The sequence below is a fragment of the Piliocolobus tephrosceles genome, chromosome 1 (assembly GCF_002776525.5).
Source record: "Piliocolobus tephrosceles isolate RC106 chromosome 1, ASM277652v3, whole genome shotgun sequence".
NCBI lineage: Eukaryota > Metazoa > Chordata > Mammalia > Primates > Cercopithecidae > Piliocolobus > Piliocolobus tephrosceles.
Window position 1 is genome coordinate 164,742,294 of NC_045434.1, and position 20,454 is coordinate 164,762,747.

Below are 20,454 nucleotides of genomic sequence, written 5' to 3' on the forward strand. Positions count from 1 at the left end.
GTTCAGAGAAATAGATTCTAAGGGATATTTTGAAGGCTCCAGTCCCAAGGATACTTAAGGATATAATGGATAAGCTTACATAGGTGTGAGTAATTAAAAATCAATGGGCATTTTTTTCATCCTCAAGAGAAACAAACACAGGTACTCCCTTGTTCTCCTTCCTGCCAAACTCCAGGAAACCACTAATCTACTTTCTGCTCTACAGATTTACCAATTCCAAATATTTCATATAAATACAATCATACAACAAATTAAAAAAAAAAAAGAATCACTGTGCAGGTGGGAACATGACTAAACAACCTTCTGGGTTCCTCCAGCTAAAACTGGATTCTCTAAAATTAGTCATATGTAATAACTTCAAAAAATATGCCAAATTCTAGCAATACAGTTTATTTTATAGACAACTATTAACATGGATTAATGGTGCATCTACAGTGAAGATGGAACTATTAAGGACATAATGACAAAAAAGAACCTGAGTTTTATAATCAGATGATGTAGGTTCCAATAAATGCTCATTAAATTCGCACTTGAATGGCTGTAGAGGTAGATAAGTGAGTGACAAACTGCTCAAGTTACTTACCTGAAATCATAGAATGGAATGGGTGAAATAAACACAGATAATCTGATTCCTAGAGCTACACTGTCTATTCCCATACAGAGAAAGAAGAAGGAAAGACTGATTTGGAATATTCCTTTTGTATTGATAGAAAGAGATGCAGTTTTTTGTTTTTGTTTTTGTTTTTGTTTTTGTCATGTACCATTATGTAGGAAAGCATTAAACCTAAACCAGAATCATCAGAAAGTCCTCAAATGGAGTTATCCCTAAGTCAGAAATTAAGTGGGAAAGGTTAGTTCTGAAGCGAGTTGGTTTATTCCATGCATTTTAATATATTTTGGGTGAATTCTTAAATGAAGAGCTAATGCCTGATAAGCTACTTAAATATTTGAACATCAGAAATGAAATCATAATTAAATCAAGTAAAATGTAGTATAGTAAATGTCTATCTAATGTCGATATTCTCTCTTGGAGTCCTTGGAATTTGAATGGATAAAATTTTTTATCTTATGATTCTTGGGATTTGGCTCAATATATTATCAGTGCAGACCTACACATACTAACTAGTTTAGTGACAATGAATGCTGGGGTCTTTATAGATAGTAGCAATATACCAAATAATTCTAATTAGAATTATGGCATTGTACTTATGGAAGATACCCTTGTAGATGATGGTATGGGAACTATATGAGTAAATACAATTTCTTCAGCCTGAGTTTGCTGTGTGACCTTGGGCTAGTCAGATAACTCTTCTCAGTTCTACTATTTTCATTTTTAAAAGTAGGAATTTGCCTAGTTTCGCCTTTAAGTTGCTTCTTCATATGTATGCTCTAAAAATATTATATACCCATAGCTTTGTTGTTGTTGTTGTTGTTGTTGTTGTTGTTTTTTGAGACGGAGTCTCGCTCTGTCGCCCAAGCTGGAGTGCAGTGGCGAGATCTCGGCTCATGCAAGCTTCGCCTCCTAGGTTCATGCCATTCTCCTGCCTCAGCCTTCCGAGCTGCTGGGACTACAGGCGTCCGCCACTACGCCCGGCTAATTTTTTTGTATTTTTAATAGAGACGGGGTTTCACCGTGTTAGCCAGGATGGTCTCTATCTCCTGACCTCGTGATCCGCCTGAGGCCTCGGTCTCTCAAAGTGCTGGGATTACAGGTGTGAGCCACCGCACCCGGCACCCATAACATTTTTAAATGCTTATTTTTGTAAAATGAGTCTCATTTCAGTATAAGTTAATAAATAATAATAAATAAATAATAAATAATTTTCAGGATAAGTTAATAAAACTCTAAAAATATTATATACCCATAACATTTTTAAATGCTTATTTTCGTAAAATAAGTCCCATTTCAGGGTAAGTTAATAAATAATTTGGCTGGGCACGGTGGCTCACGCCTGTAATCCCAGCACTTTGGGAGGCCGAGGTGGGCGGATCACCTGAGGTCAGGAGTTCCAGACCAGCCTGACCAACATGGAGAAACCCTGTCTTTACTAAAAAAAATACAAAATGGCCGGGCGTGGTGGCACATGCCTATAATCCCAGCTACTAGGGAGGCTGAGGCAGGAGAATCGCTTGAACCTGGCAGGCGGAGGTTATAGTGAGCTGCGATCGTGCCATTGCACTCCAGCTGGGCAACAAGAGTGAAACTCTGTCTCAAATAATGATAATAATAATAATTTGAGGCCGGGCGCGGTGGCTCAAGCCTGTAATCCCAGCACTTTGGGAGGCCGAGACGGGCGGATCACGAGGTCAGGAGATCGAGACCATCCTGGCTAACACGGTGAAACCCCGTCTCTACTAAAAATACAAAAAACTAGCCGGGCGAAGTGGCGGGCGCCTGTAGTCCCAGCTACTCCGGAGGCTGAGGCAGGAGAATGGCGTAAACCCGGGAGGCGGAGCTTGCAGTGAGCTGAGATCTGGCCACTGCACTCCAGCCCGGGCGACAGAGCAAGACTCCGCCTCAAAAAAAAAAAAAAAAAAAAAAAAAATAATAATAATAATAATAATAATAATTTGAGCACCAACAGTTTTGTATTTACTGTAGTGAGTTCTGCTATATAATGATGAATGTATACAACTTTTCTTTGATGAACACTCATTCATTTGTTCATTCATTCAACATATTAACTGACTAGCCCTAGGAATATATAGATGACAGTATTAGTATCCCAGGGCTGCTGTAACAAACTACCACAAACACGGTGACTTAAAACAACAGACGTATTCTCTCATAGTTTTGCAGGACGGAAATCTGAAATCAAGGGCTGACATCCCTATGCTCCTTCTGAAAGCTCTATGGGAGAATTATTTCTTGCCTCTTCTGGCTTCTGGTGGCTGCAGGTGTTCCTTGGCTTGTGGCCACATCACTCCACTCTCTGCCTCTGCAGTCACATTACCTCTTCCTCGTCTCTTTGTTTCTTCTGTGTATGTCTTTAAGGATACTTGTGATTGGATTTAGGGCTCACCTATATAATTCAGGATCATCTCCTCATCTCATGATCCTAACTTACTTAGATTTGCAAAGATTCTTTTTTTCCAATTCAGGTTAACAGTCACAGATTCAACCCACTATAGTGACCAAACAAACACAAAAATAACAAGCAGACAAAAACATTCTTTTGTCCTGATGAAGCTTATAATCTATTGGGGGAAATAGACATTAAGCCAAGACATAATTGTAAAATATAATCATTCTTTTTATATAGTAATAAACATATAGCTATAAATTCTGTTTAGATCTATTAAGGGAAGTTACAGAATATTTTGAATTATTATAACAAAGGGACCTTGCTAAGGATGGAGGTCAGGTCAGACCTCTCTGAACAAGTGACATTAAAGGGGAACATCAAGAGTATATAAGAGTAGGTGCCTGGGGAGAAGCCATTGGAGGGATGGGGGAGACTATTCCAAGCAAATAGAACATTCTTTCCAGGACCTTGAGGTGGGAACCCTGCAGAAGTGAATGAGGGCCACTGTAGCTGGGGTACAGGGAACAGGGGGCACATGGAGTAAGCTGATGATGGGTGATGGGGCAGATGATAGAAAGCCTGGAAAGACTTCATCAAGATTTTAGAAACCCAAGTGCAATGAGGAACCTTTGATGTATTTACAGCATGTTATCATCAGGGTCTAAATTATGTTTCTAAACTGCTACTGTGACTAATATTTGGAACACATGTTATAGAGAAGCAAGAATGCAAACAGGGAGAAGGAAGTACTCAGCAAGAGATGGCTATGGCTTGGTCCAGGCTCATGGCAGAAGAGATGATGGAGGTGAGCAGTTTTGAGTTATATGTTGGAGTTACATGTTGGAGGTAGGAATTCCCAAGGACTGGCTATAGGGGAATGAAGCAGAGGGAAGCTGCAAGGATGCCTTCTAGTCTGTTGGAGGCCAGGCATTTAACAAGTATGCTCATAACAAGGGGATTAATAATGACTAAGTAATACAGATGAGAGAGAGCAAGTAATAGTGCCTGGAACAGAGTTGGAGTAGGTTGGTAGAGTGCCAAAGAAGCTACATTTGAGTTGGGCTTTGAAGAACGTTAGGTAAAGTAGTAAGAAAGATCATTTTGTCAAGATGAAGAGGCATAAGGAAAAACATCCAGAGATATGAAAGTGCATGGTATGCTCAGGGAGCAAGGAGAAACCTTGAAGAGACACGGCACATGAATGTATTTTGAGCAGCATCTCTTTTAGATGGCCCTTCTTTGTTTCTCATGGTCCTTTGGTCATAGTACTATCTCAGTCTCCCCTATGACCCGGGGCTTCCTACTACAAACCCATGTGAACTGGCACACTACAGGAACTACAGAGTCATATATCCCTAAACTGCATAAACATTGTGATTGATGGAATAAATCCAGATAGGGAAGGTTCCCAATGATTAAGTGTCCTCTTTTAGAATTTGGCAGGATATGTTAAATTATTTCTGGAAGAAACATTATGTACCCATGGTAGACTTGTTTAATTGTATTTTAAAATGAACGCCCAAGATTTCAGGCTCTTTTTTCAGGTTGAGAGAAGTGCTGGTGGGGTAGGAGAGTGCTGTAGCAGGTAATGGGAGAAAGAGTGAAGGAAATGCCTGAAGTAAGGGTGGGTAGGACACATGATGCAACCTTCCTTCTGCTATCAGAATGATGTGTCTACTACAAAAATTTGACCCTATCCCCCAAGTGTTCAAAATCCTTTGACAGTTTCCAATCACCTTCGTAGGCAGCTTCTAAAATAGTTTCCATTGATATACATGTGACAAATGACACTCACAGGGGTGGCACTCCTCCGTGGGGAATGCCCAGGGACATTGACACTTCCGGGCATCCAAGCCGTGTCTTTCTACCCTTTCTCTCTCTGGAAAACATAATATGAAAACACAAAAGGATGAGAGTAACATTTTCATAGGAATAACCTTGAAACCAATCTTCTATAATATGCCAATCAAGTAAATGTTTGCAAACACAGGAAATTTTATGATTAGTGACTATTGGTTGTAAAAAAGAAATTCTCACTCAAATACAATAAGTACCAATGTCTTAATGCTTATCTGGCATATTCAAGGTCATTATTTTAGAACGTTTGAACACCAGGATTGTCAGCAGTGTTGCCAAAGTCTTTCATGGCTTTACTCTGGAATGTGGTGTGCTTGTTATCCCAAGGATCGCTTTTCTAGAGACAGCTGATTGAGTCGAAGAGAGAAATCCGTGTCCAAATTAATGATTACTACATCGAACTCTACTACTGACAGCTACTGATTTGTTACATTACCATATACCAAGTAGTATGACATTCTTACAAATATTATTTTATTTAACAATTAAAACAGACACTGGAATCAACTACTATTAACCCCATTTTGCAACTATTATTATCCTCATTATTATCTCAGATAAGTGCAGCCGAGAATTGAGGAACTCAACCAAATTCACACCTTTACAGTGTCAGAACTAAGATTAGAAGTGAGCCTATACAACAAATATATGAAAAATGCTCAGCATCACTAATCATTAGAGAAATGCACATCAAAGCCATGCAATAAGATATCATTTCACACCAGTCAGATGGCTATTATTAAAAAGCGTAACAATAATAGATGCTGGCAAGGCTGTGGAGTAAAGGGAGCACTCATACACTATTGGGAATGTAAGTTAGTTCAGCCACTGAGGAAAGCAGTTGGAGATTTCTCAAGAACTTAAAACAGAGCTACCTTTTGGCAGAGCAATCCCATTACTGGGTATATACCTAAAAGAAAACAAATTGTTCTACCAAAACGACACCTGCACTCATATGTTCATCACTGTGATAGTCACAATAGCAAAGACATGGAATCAAACTAGGTGCCCACCAGTGGTGGACTGGATAAAGAAAATAGATGGTGGCTGCACACAGTGACTCACACCTGTAATCTCAGCACTTTGGGAGGCTGAGGCAGGCAGATTGCTTGAGCTCTGGAGCTCGAGACCAGCCTGGACAACATGGAAAAGCTTCATCTCTACAAAAATACAAAAATTAGGCAGGCATGGTGGTGTGTGCGTGTAGTCCCGGCTACTTGGTGGGCTGAGGTGGCAGGATGGCTTGAGCCTGGGAGATTGAGGGTGCAATGAGCTGTGTTCAGACCAGTTCACTCCAGCCTCTCCAAAGTGAGAACTCTGCCTCAAAAAAAAAAAAAAAAAAAAAAGGAAAGCAAGAAAAAAAGAGAGAGAGAGAGATGGAGGGAGGGAGGAAGGAAAACAAAAGAAAGAAAAGAAAGGAAAACAAAAGAAAAGAAAAAATGGTACCTGTGCACCATAAAATACTATGCAGCCATAAAAAGAATGAAATTATGTCATTTGCAGTCACATGGATGCATCAAGAGACCATATTTCTAAGCAAATTAACACAGGAACAGAAACCCAAATATCACTTGTTTTCACTTATAAGTGGGAGCTAAACAATGTCTATTCTTTTGGACTACTAGAGGAAGGAGGGTAGGAGGGAAGTGTGGGTTAATAATCCACTTATTGGGTCCTACGCTCACTCTCTGGATGACAGGATCTCTACCCCAAACCTCAGCGTCATGCTATTCACCCATGTAACAAGTCTGCACATGTAATTCCTGTATCTAAAATAAAATATCAAATTATAAAAAACCTATAATTTCAAATAGTATACTCAATTATTATTCATGTTTTATTCTATATTTATTAACATACAATAATACAGCTAACTGGAACACATACAGAAGAGACTCCAGACTTCTAATTACCCTGTAGATATTCCCTGGAGAACAGCAGTGTCTAACAGAACCTCTGACCATGTCTTATACCCTAAGTATAAGAAGGCAGACAAGAGCTATGAAAGGTTTTGCCTTTAGCATCCTTTGGCAACATCCCCTAAACCATAATCCTCTTTTCCATTCTTCCTTTCTCCCTCCCTCCCTCCCTCCTTCCCTCCTTCCTTCCTTCTCTCCTTCCTTCCCTCTCTCCTTTCTTTCTTCCTTCCTTTCCTCTTTGCTGTGTCACCACTTGCCTGTCTTTCTTCACAACTCCTGGCTGGATTACTATCTGGGCATTCCTGAATGTAAGAAGTTCCCATCTCTTCAAAAGGTACTCCTTATATGCCTTTGATGGATGACTGTTCAAGGTGGAATTAGAACCACATTGGCCGAATCACCCTGGACATTAGTGCAGTGGCAGATGTTGCATGCAGCTCTTTCCCTCTGCAGTTTATAAGCAGCTTAGCATCTACTCTAAGAGATTACAATCTCAATGGGGGATCCAGACACATGAAAATGGCTCCAACACGTGGCAGGGATCAAGATTAGAAGTAGGTACAACATGGAAAGGAATCAAAGAAGAAAGAATGGTCAGAGAAGGTCTCATGCAGCCAGGTTTTGCAGGTTTAGAAGAATTTCAAAAAATGAGAATAGGCAAGAATAAACCTGGAGGAGGAAACAGCATGAGCAAAGGAATGGAGGCAAACAAGTAGACGTTGAAGTCAGGAAAAAAATCCATTATCTGGTATGGTTTTACAAAGGCATATAAGAGTATGTTTTTGGAAGAATGTCATAAGATGAATTGGGGAAACATGGAGGAGTGAACTAATTTTGTTTTCCACTGAAGAAAACTTCTGATCCACATGAAATTCCAGTACCATGTTTGTTGAAAGGCATTAATTTCTTCCTTCACTTCTATCATCATTGTCATTGTTATCATAATCACCAATATTAAGCCTTATGCATGTGTAGCCTTTTACTGTTTCTCATTCATGACTTCATTACATCTTTAAAACCTCATCACTGAGTTGATGACATGGCTTTGGTAGAGAGTAGCCAAAACTGCAACTAATGATGGCTTAAATAGTAAAAGGGATATATTTGCTCAAATTATTGTTAAGGTAATGTTGGCTTTAGGCAATGACTTGGTGATGTGACAGGGATTTGATTTTTTTTTTTTTTTTTTTTGGTTTCTCTGTGTTGATCTCTTTGGGGTCTCCTTTATCCTAAGACCTGTTTCCTTTAGGAGACTAAGCTGCTGCTTCCTGGACTACATGCTATTTACATTCTTCCCCTTTCAAATCTGGCAAAGAGGGCATTTTAATTTCAGTATTTCTGCAGAAGCACTGAGATTCAGTCTAGTTAGGACAATGGTAAGTTCTCTACCCACCCTTGAACTAACCACTCTGGCTAAGGAGATGGAATGTGTTGACTGACTTAGCTTGGGTCAACCCAGAGCTGAGAGTGGAGTCAACCTCTGAGAAATCACATACTTCCCCAAATGGGAATTGAGATTTTTCAGGAAGGAGGAAATGAGGTAGAGATGGGTAGGACAAATGCTAAAGTAAGAAGCAACTGAAGAGTATGCTATGCAAAAATATAGGTACTTTTATTTCCCTTTCACAGCTGAGAAAATGGAGGTTCTTAGTACTGTTAGTTCCACAAAGATGGATATAGTTCCCTAAGATCATATATGTCATGTGAAAAAAAATGAAATAAATGTATTATCATGGCACTCCAGAAGATAAAGGGATGTTACTATCCCTTTGGATAGACAGGACAGAGAGGTGTCATGGGCTGTGACCCTGAGCAAGTTACTTAATTCTCCTCCTCCTCTTCCTCCTCCTCCTCCTCCTTCTTTATTTTGCTGGAAAATGGAGATAATAGTGGCACCTACTTCATGGTGTTATTGAGAGGAATAAATCAGACATTTGCAAATATGAGTGACCAGATGCCTTTCTGTTCATTATTGTTTTAGCCCCCACAGCACCCAAGGAAGATGAAGTTCCTGAGGTTCAGTATGGTTATTGGCCATAGGAAAAAACCAAACCGCTATCTTGTGAGTCCAAGTCTTACCCACCCTATTTTCACTGTACCGTACACTTAATGAGATCCCTAGTTCTCTGTATGAATGCCTTGCGTTTAACAAGATTCACACTGAGGAAACTACACATGCAAATTATTATTAGCATGAAAACAGGTAATTATTATTTTTTTTTACATTTGCATCATCTCAGATGATCTTTGTGTTAGACATTCTTTAGCAAAGAATGACTGACTGAACTAAAGGGCTGTGCCTCATTCAGACGGTCATTAATTCTAAATAAGAAATTCATTTCCTGTCACTCATGTTGCTTAAACAATGCAAAGCAGTGAGTGGCTACAGAGCAATCTGTAAGGGCTGGGACAGAAGCTGGAAACCACCTAGCCCAACCTTATAATTTACAGATGAGGGAAATGAGGGCCAGAACAAGGAAGGTCACACAATTAATTTAGTGGCAGAGGCAGAGTGGGGACTGGAGCCCATTTTCTTTACTTCTATGCCAGAGTCTTGCCATTAAAGCATGAACGTGATCATCTGACTCCTGTTTGGTTAGAAACTCCTTGATTGTTAAAAACATACTGGGGGCATGGATAGAGAGACATTTAATGTGACCAAGTTTCCAAAATGAAAATATATTAAGAATCCTTCACAAATTCCCTTGTGCTATATTAATTTTATCATGATTATTTTTACAGCGCACTTGTGGGGGCTGGAGGGAATGGGTGTCTGTATGTATTGGATAGTCTCATTGGAGTTCTGCCCATGTAAAGGTATGAACTAAAAACATTTTACATTAAAACAGAGCAAATTACTTATGGTAACAATTGCATAATGAAGGAACACAATGAAGAATTACAGTTCAAATTGCTTATCAGGTCTCTTCCATTTTCTAAGTTTTTAAAGTAGAAAATTGCACAGTATAATTACAGTAAGTTAATTTGCATTCATATTACAATGCAATGAGCAATTACATTCTTTTTTATTTTAAAAATATTTTATAAAGTGTGATTTGCATCACTGTGTTTCAAGGGAAGAGTGGTGACTTTTCCCTCGTGAGATTTTTATGTGAATTCAATCATGTAGCCTATACCTTCCGGTAGAGAGTTGTGACCTCTTCATTGTCCTTTGGGACAAAAGGGAAGAGAACCATTTGAAATTTGACTCCGGCTTCACAGTTTGTGGACAAGAACTCTTCGAGGAATCACAGAATATCAAGGTTTGGGAGAAGTTAAAAGTCTTACTTACCCTTTCCCCATTCATTTTCACCATCTGAAGCTTGCATTTCTCTATCAAATTCCTGCCAAGCCATTATCCACCATCTTTTTATTAATTCCTGTGTCAGGAAGTTCTTTACCTTCTGATGGCATCCACTTCATCACTGGACAATGCCTCCATTTTGTGGAGGGTGCATCCATCTTGGTGTAACCATTCTTGCATTAACGGAATTTAAAGGGTACTTGTTAGACATTCATTGCTTTGGCAGTGCCCTGCCCAACACAGAACATCCTGTTTATATTGCGGGTATAACGTTTGATTCAGAACTTGCACTATTAGCGCAAGTGTCTGGGGCGAGCCATTGCAGACCAGTACTCACAAGGGTTGTAGGGGCTGGTCAGCTGCCCCACTTTCTCTGTGCCTGCTCTTTTGAAAAAATTTAAAATTAAGGCAAAATAGGCATATTGAAATGTGTAGCTCTTAAGGGTAGTTTGATCAGTCATATGACAATGGTCCTATAAGATTGTAAAGGAGCTGAAAAATGTCTCTTGTCCTCATAATGTGGTGGTGCAATGCATACTCGCGTGTCTGTGGTGATTCTGGTGTAAACAAACTTACTGAGCTAGCTATCTGACGTAGAAAAGTCTAGCACAGCCGGGCGCGGTGGCTCACGCCTGTAATCCCAACACTTTGGGAGGCTGAGTCGATTGGATCACCTGAGATCAGGAGTTCGAGACCAGCCTGACTAATATGGTGAAATCCCATTTCTACTAAAACCACATAAATTAGCCAGCTTTGGTGGTGGGTGCCTGTAGTCCTAGCTACTCGGAAGGCTGAGACAGAAGAATTGCTTCAACCTGGGAGGCAGAAGTTGCAGTAAGCTGAGATCGCACCACTGCACTCCAGCCTGGGCAACAGAGCAAGACTATCTCAAAAAAAAAAAAAAAAAAAAACAAACTTGTGTAGCACATAGGCTTATGTATAGCACATAATACTTAATGCTGATAATAAATGACCATGTTTCTGGCCTATATATGTATTATACTCTGATCATTATTTTAAAGTGTACTCTTTTTACTTATATAAAAAAGTTATCTTTAAAACAGCCTTAGGCAGGCCTTTCAAGAGGCATTTCTGAAAAAGGCATTGTTATTATAAGAGATAACAACTCATGCATGTTACTGCCCCTGAAGACCTTCCACAGGGGCAAGATGTGGAGTTGGAAGACAGTGATACGGATGCTCCTGGGCCCTGTGTAGGCCTAGGCTCATGTGGGTGTTTGTGTCTTTGTTTTTAATAAACAAGTTTAAAAATAATAAAAAAAAAATTTTAAATTTAAAAATAGAAAAAATTTATAGATTAAGAAGATAAGGAAAATGTTTATACAGCTTTACAACGTGTTTATGTTTTAAGTAAGTGTTATTACAAGATCTAAAAAGTTAAAAAAATTCAAAAGTTTATGAAGTAAAAAAGTTATTACAGTAAGCCAAATTAATGTATTATTTAAGAAGTCAAATTTTGGCTGGGCATGGTGGCTCACGCCTGTAATCCCAACATCTTGGGAGGCTGAGGCAGTCAGATCACCTGAAGTCAGGAGTTCCAGACCAGCCTGTCCAATGTGGCAAAACCCCAACTCTACTAAAAATACAAAAATTAACTGGGCGTGGTGGCAAGTGCCTGTAGTCCCAGCTACTCGGGAGGCTGAGACAGGAGGATCGCTTGAACCTGAGAGGCAGAGGCTGCAGTGAGTCAAGATCACGCCACTATACTCCAGCCTGAGTGACAGAGCAAGACTCTGTCTCAAAAAAAAAAAAAAAAAGAAAAGAAAAGAAAAAAAAGAGTCAAGCTTAAAAAATAAATTCAACGTAGCCTGCATGTAAAATGTTTATAAGGTCTACAGTAGTGCACAGTAATGTCATAGGCCTTCACATTCACTCACCACTCACTCACTGACTCATCCAAGCAATTTCCAGTCCTTAAAGCTCCATTCATAGTAAGTGCTCTATATAGGTAGAGCATATTTTATCTTTTATATTGTATTTTTACTGTACATTTTGTATGTTTAGATTCATAAATACTTACCATTGTGTTATAATTGCCTACAGTATTCAATATAGTAACATGCTATATAGGTTTGTAGCCTAGAATCAATAAGCTATACCGTATAGCCTAGGTATGTAGTAGGCTATACCATCTGGGTTTGTGTATTTATACTCTGTGACGTTCGCACAATGATAAAACTGCATAATGATGCATTTCTCACAGCATATCCCTGTCGTTAAACAGTACTATGCTGTATTTGCCTATATAACCAACACTACATTAAAGATATGTTTATTCCATTGTCCCAGAAATTTCCTTCTATCCCTTTCCAGGTAACCTATCTCCACTGAGGCAACTAGTATTCCAACTTTCACTTGTAGATTTATTTTGCCTGTTCTTGATCCTCATGTAGATGGAATCACAATAATACGCTCTTTGGGGTCTGACTTGTCTCCTTTCACTCAAAATGTTTTGAAGATGTGTCCATATTGCTGCATATGTCGGTAGTGTATTTTATTTCTTGCTTAATAATATTCTACTATATGAATATTGTATAATTTTTGTATCCATTGTGCTGTGTGTAGACATTTGGATTGTTTCCAGTTTTGACCTATTATGAATAAAGCTGATATACATTTTCTAGTATATGTGTGTATATATGTTTTATTTCTCTTGGGTAAATACCTAAAAGTGGAATACCTACAAGTACTCCTGAGTAGGTGGATGCTTAATTTTATAAGAAAGTGCCAGGTAATTTTCCAAAGGGTGATACCATTTTACAGTTGTACTAGCATTGTATAAAAAGCTCCACATCCTCATCAATTATTTAATGTTTCAAATGCTTAAATTTTAGCCATCTTAGTGAGTGTGAAGTGGTGTCTTATTACAGTTTTCTTTGCATATTCCTCTGGATCAGTGATATTGAGCATCTTTTCACGTACCTACTTATAGTTTTTATTTGTTTGTTTGTTTTTGGTGAACTGTCAAAGTCTTCTGTTCATTCTAATTAGATTGTCTTTTCACTATTAATTGGAAGAATTTCTTTATTTTTTTGGATTCAAGTCCTTTGTCAGATATATGTATTGTGAATATTTTCCCCAAGTTTGTGGTTTACCACTAAGTTTCTTAATGTTTTCTTTGATCATCAAATTTTCTAAATTGTGATAAAGTCCAATTTATTATTTTCTCATGTTCAGTGATTTTTGTCTCCTCTCTAAGAAACCTGTGCATACCTCCAAATCATGAAGACACTTTCCAAGGTTCTCTTCTAGAACTTTTACCATTTTAGCTTTTATATTTTATTCTATAAACATATGAGGAAGAACTTGAGGCTGATTTTTTTCCCATATGTTTATGCAGTTTTTTCAGTACCATATTTTAAAGACTTTCCTCAATGAACTGCATTGTCACCTTTGGAAGAAAAATCAAGTGCATTCATCTATTTCTGTATTCTCTATTTTGTCTCATTTGCCAATTTATCTGTCCTTAATGCCAATACCATAAGGTCTTGATTACTATAGCTTTCTAGTAAGTCTTGAAATCAGGTGGGATAAACTTTCCAACTTTGTTCTTCTTTCCCAGGATTGTTTTGGCTATTCGAAGTCCCTTTGCATTCTCATGAATATTTTTAATTTACTTGTCAGTTTTTTCAAAAAGTGTGCTGGGAAGTTTATTGGGATTGTGCTGAATGTATACTTCAGTTTGGGGAGAAGTGACATCTAATCAATAATAAGTGTTTCAAACCATGAACATTGTATGTCTTCCCATTTATTTGGATCTTCTTTAATTGTTTTCATCAAAGTTTTGTAAATTTTGGTGCAGAAAGCATGCACAACTTTTGTTCAATGTATTTCTATGTTATTATAAATTATAACTGTTCATTTTTCAACTATCTGATCAGCTGCGTAATTTTGGTAAATAATTTAACTTCTCTGAATTTATTTCTAACTTGTAAAATGAAAGTTCATGTTTTTCTTAGAACAAAGGCAAGTATAAATATAAATACCTTTCTAGAGTGCTTTACATATTAAATTAAATTATATATAGGAAGTGCATAATATCTGGTATATTAGACAGAAATTTTGGCTGAAAGTGAAAAAGAAATCCAATAACTTGAATTACCTTAAATAATAGAGGGGACATTGGCTCATATAACAGAAAAATCTGGGGAACAATGGAAGTTGGCTTCTGGCATGGCTAAACCAAAATTCTTCATCAATGTCCTCATAAATCTCAATTTCCCCACCTCTTAGTCCTCTTCTTGTTACCTTAATTTTCAGAAGACTTTTTTCATGGAATGGGTTTTTACCCATCTAACCATCTCTAAATTCTGGTCAAGAGATGTGTTGCTCTGAGTCACCTGTTCAACTCTGGAGCTGGTTCAGGTCTACTAAAATTAAATGGAAAAAAAAAATTACCAGGTGGAGTAATGGTTTCCCAATGAAATCTAGGTGTTGTTTTAAAAGAAGGAGGAATGGCCCCAGAGAGGCAGACAACGCATACCTGTCATACTTTTAACCTTTAACATAGAGGCTACAAAATATGTGGCAGCTATATCATATGCTATGCTGATTCTTCTCTTTTTCGATATTCTGTAAGCATCAGAAATTCAGTCTTTTTTTTTTTTAAAGGAGTCTTGCTCTATTGCCCAGGATGGAGCATAGTGGTGTAATCTCAGTTCACTGTAACCTCCTCCTCCCAGGTTCAAGCAATTCTCCTGCCTCAGCATCCTCAGTAGCTGGGATCACAGGCACACACCACCACACTCAGCTAAGTTTTGTATTTTTAGTAGTGACAGGGTTTTACCAAGTTGGTCAGGCTGATCTTGAACTCCTGACCTCGTGATCTGCAGACCTTGGCCTCCCAAAGTGCTGGGATTACAGGTGTGAGACACCGTGCCCGGCCCAGCCATTTTTTATAGCTTTTAGCCTACTCCTATTTTCAGGCACTAATATCACCTTAAGCTCCACTTTATGAGTGAAAAAAATTGGGGGTTTGTATTGAAACGTAAGAGTCCTTTGACAATCACTTTAGCTCTCCACTTTTGTTTCCACTGTGCATTTAGCTAAAGAGAGCAGATTGGAGGCATAAATACAATTGCCAGTGTTGCTGCTGTCCTCTACCTGCTCCTTGGAAAAAAAGAAAGGAGTGCTATTTATAGCTATTGTAAACCAGAGTCAAGTTTAGTAATGCTGCCACACAACCTTGCACTGGAATCAGGCAAGGCTGGTATCATGAAAGAAGAGATGTTCTGTTTTGATGAAGCTGCATAGAAATATTTTTTCATTGTTTTTTTGACCTCAGAAGAGAAACAGCAATTGGACATTTTACTTATGTTCAGGGCATACAAGAGAAGTATCTGAAATGTAGTTAAAACAAGTTTTGCAAAATATTTGTTTCTTGTTGTGTGTGTGTGTGTGTGTGTGTGTGTGTGTGTGTATTTTTAAGTGGATCCTTTTGCTTTCACTCTAAATTTCAAAATTCTGATCATGGCAGATAAGACACTTTGTAATTTGTTCAGGCATGCTTCTCTAGAGTCAACTACAGCCACTCTCAAAGGGGAATCTCTGTTACGCATTTTTACATTCTATCTTTTTTCTTTTTCTTTTTTTTTTTTTTGGCCTGAAATACCTTTTCTTGCTTCACCTGGTTACCCAATTATCTTGCAGGATGACGTCACTTCCTTCATGAAGTCCTCTTCACATGCTACCTTGGGTTAAATGCCCCATTTGATGCTCCCTTAGCGTCCTGTACTTGGCATTGTCACAGCATTCATCTCAATGTAATATGATTACATGTTTCCTTCACTTGGCTATGAGTTGTTTCAGGACAAGTTTTTGTTTGTTTGTTTGTTTTTGTTTTCTTTCTCTGCCAATGCCTAACATTGTACCTGGTATAGAGTAAGCCATCAGTAAACATATTTTTAAAATAAAGGATAGACCTTTCTTATTAAAATACAGAATCTGAGTATAAACATGAACTTGAATAAAAAGGAGAGTGAGAGGATTAGAAACCTTTGAAATCGTGCACATTCTATGTTAGTATACTTTGAGCATATTATATCTCTATTAAGCTTGGTAGGAGTGTTCCGACTGAACTTTATTAAAAATTGTATTAACTTGAGGCTTTATGTACACAGAAACATTCCTAACAAGCACGACAAACTATTTAATGAATTGTGGCTGTGTAATAATTTGTGTTTGAAAAACTCCATTCCACTTACAATATCATCACAAAGGGTAACATATTTAGGAGTAAATTTAACTATCGATGTGAAAGATCTGCACATTGAAAACTGAAATGTTGATGAAAGAAATTAAAGAAGACGCAAATGAACGGAAAGCTATCCCATGCTCATGAAGTAGAATAATTAATGTTGTTAAAGTATCCATACTATCCAAAGCAATTGATAGATTCAATGTAATCCCTATAAAATGCTACTTACATTTTTTCACAGAAATAGAAAAAAATCCTAAAATGTATATGGAACCACAAAAGACCTTGAATAGCTAAAGCAGTCTTAAAAGATAATTACAACCCAGAGGCATCATACTACCTGATTTCAAAGTATGATACTGGAATAGTATGATCCTGGAAGGAAAACTGACACCTAGACCAATGAAACAGAATAGAGGGCCTAGGAATAAATTCACCCATATACCATCAACTAATCTTTGATAAAGTCACCAAGCATACATAAAGGGGAAAGGATAGTCTTTTCGATAAATGGTGTTGGGAAAACTGCATGTCCACAAGCAAAAGAATGCAATTGAATCCTTATGTCATACCATATATGAAAATCAACTCAAAATGGATTAAAGGCAGATGCAACACTTGAAGTAATAAAAATTCTGAAAGAAAACACAGAGGAAAAGCTCCTTGGCATTGATCTTCACAATGATTCTTTGGATATGGCACCAAAAGCATAGGCAACAAAAGTGAAAGTAGACAGATGGGACTACATCAAACTAAAAACTTCTTCATAGCAAAGGAAACCATCAAAAAAATGAAAAGGCAAGCTACAGAATGGGAGAAAATATTTACAAGCCATGTATCTGATAAGGTGTTAATACCCAAAGTATATAAGGAACTCATTGTTACTCAATAGTAGAAAACAAACAACCTTATTTTAAAAATGGGCAAAGGACCCAAATAGACATTTTTGTTTTGTTAAAGAAGGCATATAAATGGCTAGCAGGCATGTAATAAGTTGCTCAATATCACGAATCATCAGGGAAATTCAATGAAAACCACAATGAGATATCACCTCACACTCCTAGCACTTTGGAAGGTGAGGCAGGAGGATCACATGAAGTCAAAAGTTCAAAATCAGCCTGAAAAACACAGCCAGACCTTATCCTTATAAAACTTCTTGAAAATTAGCCTGGCATGGTGGCACTCGCCTGTAGTCCCAAGATACTTGGGAGGCGGAAGCAGATGGGTCCCTTGAATCCAGGGCTTTGAGGCTGCAGTGAAATCATACTACCTGATTTCAAAGTATGATACTGGAATGAAAACTGACACAGACCAATGAAACAGAATAGAGGGCCTAGGAATAAATTCCTAGTGATGGTATCACTACACTCCACAATGGGTGACAGAGTGAGACCCTTTCTCAAAGACACAGAACAAAACAAAAAACAAAACAAACAAACAAAAAAACAGTTTTGTTCTTTTTTTTTTTGTAAAAGACAAATGTAAGAAGTATTGGTGCAAATGAAGAGATAAGGGAACCTTTGTATGCTGTTGGTGGGATTGTAAATTGGTATAGCCATTACGGAACAGAGTATGAAAGTTCCTCAAAAAACTAAAAACAGAACTACCATATGTTCCAGCAATCCCACTTCTGGGTATATATCCGAAGGAATTTAAATTAGTATCTCAAGGAGATATCTGCACTACCATGTTCATTCCAGCATTATTCACAATAGCTAAGACACTGAACTGCCCTAATGACTGTCAACAGATGCATGGATAAAGAAAATGTGGTATATATGTCTACAATGAAATATTATTCAGTCTTAAAATAGAAGGAAATGCTACCATTGGTGACAACATGAATGAACCTAGGGGACATTTTGTTAAGTGAAATAAGCCAGACCTAAAAAGACAAATACTGCATGGCCTCATTTGTATGTGGAATCTAAAGCAATCAAACTCATCAAAACCAGAGAATAGAATCATGGTTGTCAAGGGCTACAGAGTGGGGAAAATGGGGGGATTTTGGTTAAAGGGTAAAAACCTTCAGTTATATGATGAATAAGTTCTGGAGATCTAATGTATAGCATGGTGACTACTGTTAATAATTATGCACTATGTACTTGAAATTTTCTAAGATCTTAACTGTTCTTATCACATGCACAAAATTAGTAACTATGTGAAGGTATGGATATGCTAATTAGCTTAATTGTGCTAATTATTTTACGATGTATATGTATATCAAAACATCATCTTGTACATCTTAAATATACACAATATTGAGGCATTATTTGCCAATTATACCTCAATAAATTACAGAAAAAGAAAAAAGTCCATAGTTTACAGCATAAAATTTTATTACACTCTAGCCAACAAGTGTTGTAGTTGAAATAATTGTAGAGATAAACAGAACTAAATAAAATGTAATACACAAAATGGGCTTCTTTGCATTCCTTTCTTTGGAGGAGTAGTAATAGCTAGTAGGACTTATGCTTTCTGACATTTGATTTTGGTTTCCATCATAGGTCAACCAGCACTTACATAGGCTGTTTCTTTGAGTATCTTGAAAATCATGTGCATAGTTATAAATTATGTAAAGTTCAATAAAACTCTGTTTTGCCCATGTGCAGGCTGCTCATGCCTGTGTCTTTTATTTGGTTGACTCCAACATCCTCAGAGGTAGAACATGTTTCTGATTTATCACCATTATTCCCAATGTCTACCACAGTGCCGGACATACAGAATGGACTCCATAAATGCCTGTCAAATTAAAATGAACTATTTTAGAACTATTCTGGGAAGAGAATCAATGTTTATGGGGTGACTGATTTATTCAGTGCCAGGCACTTCCAATATATTATCTCATTTAAGGCTCACTGTGATCTCAAGAAGCAAGTATGATCCACCATCTTTGTAGGGTTGAGAATTTTGACGTTCAGAGAAGTAACTTGTTAAAGATGAACGAAGCTCATTAAATTCCAAACTCCATACTTTATCCAGTATGATAAGAGTGCCTTCCCCAATGGCCTGTTGTGAAGGTTAAATGAGTTAATATATGGAAAGTATCAGAACTGTGCCTGAAACATAATAAACAATATATACATCTTTGCTATTCTTATTTTACTGTTTCTCGGGGTAGATGATAAAGAAATGTTCACTGAGAGTTTTTTCTTATGCCATTCTTAATACAAATGACATTGTTATTTTTAAAAAGAACAAAAGAAAAAAAACCTTAATTCTTAGGCGACTTGTTTCATGACGTGTTTAGTACAACAACTTAAAATGTTCCTTTAAGATTTGATTTAGTTTAACTTGAAAGATCATTGGTGGGTAGTTGGTGTGCAGTTAGCATCTACATGTTATGCCTGGATTTGAGAAAAGCTTTGCTTGTTACCCCTGTTGAATTTCAGGGAAATTTGCCCAGTTTCCACGGTGGACTTGATTCAACACTGAGCAGAGATAGAGTCTTGTATTTCCATTACTTGGCGAATTCAGTGTCATGAATTCCCTTCAAAGTCTGTAATCATCATGTCAGTAGAAAGCCAAACAAAGTGAAAGGTAGGTGAAGACAGGTTTTAGAAGTAGGGCCTTAAGATGCATGTAGATGGTCTTCATGTTCTAAGGCTATCCTCAAAGCATTGAGAAACTTTAATGTTTTTGGTAGTCAATGAGAATTTAGACCTGTGTGTCCATCATAACAGTTTTCTACCTCCCTCCCCGTTTCGATCATGTCTTCTCAGATTTGTCCCTCTTTTCTCAGTAGAGTTTAGACTCTTGAGATGTGTCTTCATAGATGAAGAAACTGAAGTTAATCTTAATTGAGTTGCCTGGTAAGCCTGAACTTCCTACACAGTATAGAACCATGTCTGGCGTCAACTGTCCTCAGTTTCTAGAACTTTGGAAAACTTGGAGAGACTTGGGCTAGTTTCCCTGCTCCCCACCCTTAGATTTTCTGGTCACACCCGGAGGTAGAAACCGAGCCGTATCAGGGATAGGACCTCCCTCCCACCTTTTTGGGAGTTTCATCTGATCATCTCTTCTTGCAAGACTGCATTCTGCTATGACCTCACAAATTTTTCTTGTCTCTATGTAAATTGCTGTCTTTTCAGGTGGTGCGTGACAGCCTGGTTTGCTCAGGCCTCCATTTGTG

At 37.8% G+C, this 20,454-nt stretch overlaps 1 protein-coding gene across 2 annotated transcripts in view; it reads left to right on the forward strand.

Annotated features, from left to right (window-relative positions):
- The window catches only part of DAB1 (DAB adaptor protein 1), a 1,195,266-nt gene that overhangs the window by 744,707 nt on the left and 430,105 nt on the right, over positions 1 to 20,454 (forward strand). The gene's annotated exons all lie outside the window — the stretch shown is intronic.